Genomic DNA, 2352 nt, shown 5'->3' on the forward strand with positions numbered 1-2352 from the left:
TCAAGGACTTACGCTCTGCCGCGGCGTGGCAGGCTCAGCTCCTTCTGCAATGAGAAAAGTGAGAAGCAGGGTCAGAGCGTGGCCCCAGGCATAGGGGTTGCCCATGCATAGGACCCCCACCTCCCACCAGCCACGACCACACGCCTGGCAGCATCCTTGCTGCCTGTAGCCGGCCCTTGCCACCAGGCTGTCACCACAGGGCTGGGCCCTGCTGTCTGTGCCTGGGGTGCCGGGGCTCTGCCATGCCAGGTGAGGGTGACAAATGCCTGCCCAGGGTCAGCACAAAGGGACATCTCCTCCCAAGGTCCCCAGGGCTGGCGGCCCTGTAGCCAGGCCCAGGAGCGAGGGCATGAGGGTGGCGGAGCGGGAGCAGCACTCAGCCGCCTGGCTGGAGCATGGCCCCGGGGTGGTGGCTGTGTCCTGTTCCCCATCCCGTCCCCCCAACCCCAGGTGTGGGGAGCAGCCAGCAGCCCCCACACTGTTTATTTTTCCAGGCGCTGGGAATATTTCTTGCAAGAGCTGTTTGCTCGCAGGTGGTGCAACAGGGCAAAGGGCAGCCGTGTGGGCAGGAACCCTGGCCCACGCCATGCTCCTGGTGTGGCGGGCACCACTGGCTCCAGCACAGACCCAGTTCCCACCTGTGTGCCACCAGGCATGCCACAAAGAGAGTGGCACACATCCCACCAGCACGCTGCGAGGGACACAGTGTGAAGGGGCTGGGGTGTGCCCTGGCACGCTGCAGGGTGCTGGCACACGCAGTGGGTGCACCTAGGATCGCCCTGATCCTGTGCCCACCGCCGGTGCCTGCCAGCGCCATACCCCTAAGCAGCTTAAACATTCCCCACGTGGGCAGGGAGCTCCCTGTGCACAGGGGCTGCTGCCACCCATGTGGGGGCATGCAGCAGCACCCATGCACCCACACCCCTGGGGTGCCTGCACCCCGTCCTGCTGCCCACGCCATGCAGCCCCTGCGGAAATCCCTGGATTGGGGCACGCTGTAACGCAGTGATGCAGCAGCATTGCCATGGCAACGGGTGACATCATGCCTGGGCGCACAGGGGACTTGGCAGCCCCGGGGGCCCACGGGTGTGTGTCTGCTCTGGGGTGGCGTGGGTGCTGGGACGGGTGTGGGTGTAAGGGGTGGGTGCCCAGGTGGGTGTGGGTGTCCCAGTGCACCCAGTATCACTGGGTGACCCCAGGCCCAGGTTGGGAAGGCGGTTCAGGGTCCCTGCTTGGAGCAGGAGCCCCCCAGCACCCTCACCCTGCCCTGCCATCACCCAGCCCAGATCCTCACCCACACCCTGGGCCATGCCGCTGGCCACCGGCCCCCAAGCAGAGGAAGAGGCAGAGAAGGGTCACGCCGAGGGTTTTACTGCTCAGCCATGTGTAGAAGGGACAGTGGGGACAGAGGACAGACACCCCTTTCCCCCACACTCACCCCCATCCCTCAGCACAGCCTCCTCACCCATCCATGGGTGCAAGGGTGCAGAGTGGTCCTGTGGCACCCAACACACATTGCTGCTGGGGGGTCTTCCTGGGGACAGCCAGAGTTTCCCCCGAGGGCCCTGGGGACCCAGGTGGGGCAGTGCCACAGGGCCAACACCCATGAGGTGCCATACACCCACCCAGCATGGTGTGCCTCCCATCAGCAGGTCCCGGCGGGAGCCAGGATTAACCATCAGCTGATCCCTGCGGGGATGGCATCAGGGACGGCATCGGGGACGGCATCGCTACTCAGCGCTTTGGGATTAGCTCCCTGGTGGGAGCCCCATCGCACCCCTCCTGCCATGGGGCACACAGCCTGTGGGTCTGCTGGGAGTGACACCCATGGCCAAGAACCCCGAGCCCCACAGCCATGGCTCTGACGGCCGTGTCGGTGGGGAGGCAGCTCTGGTGCAGGGTTCTGTCCTGGGCTGAGCATGTGGCGGAGCACAGCTGCCCTGCGGAGCTGCCAGCTCGGATGAAGGCAGCACCGTGCCATCCTCCAACCGCCCAGACAGCTCGGGCCAGGCCCCCCGGTTACTGCGGCTCTGTTCTGCGGATGGGGATGGAGGTGGGAGGTCACCCGGAAAATCGGGCTCAGTGCTCAGACGGGGGGGGCTGCGGTTGTCACCCCTCCAACCCTCCAAGCACAGCAGTGGGTGCTGGGGTCCTTGCAGCGTGCAGGTGGGACAGGGAGGACGGGTGACCCCTGGCCCCGCCAGGAGCAGTAACACAGGGCAATGGAGGGGGCGGCTTCTGGGGGGGCAAACCGGTGCTGGTACAGTGGTTTGGCACAGACTGGCATCGTGGCCTGGGCTGGGGGAACCCCGGTGCTCCCACGGGAGCCCCCAGCCCCTGCACAGGCAGGTG

The sequence above is a fragment of the Egretta garzetta genome, unplaced genomic scaffold, assembly GCF_000687185.1.
Source record: "Egretta garzetta isolate BGI_Z169 unplaced genomic scaffold, ASM68718v1 scaffold392, whole genome shotgun sequence".
Classification (NCBI taxonomy): domain Eukaryota; kingdom Metazoa; phylum Chordata; class Aves; order Pelecaniformes; family Ardeidae; genus Egretta; species Egretta garzetta.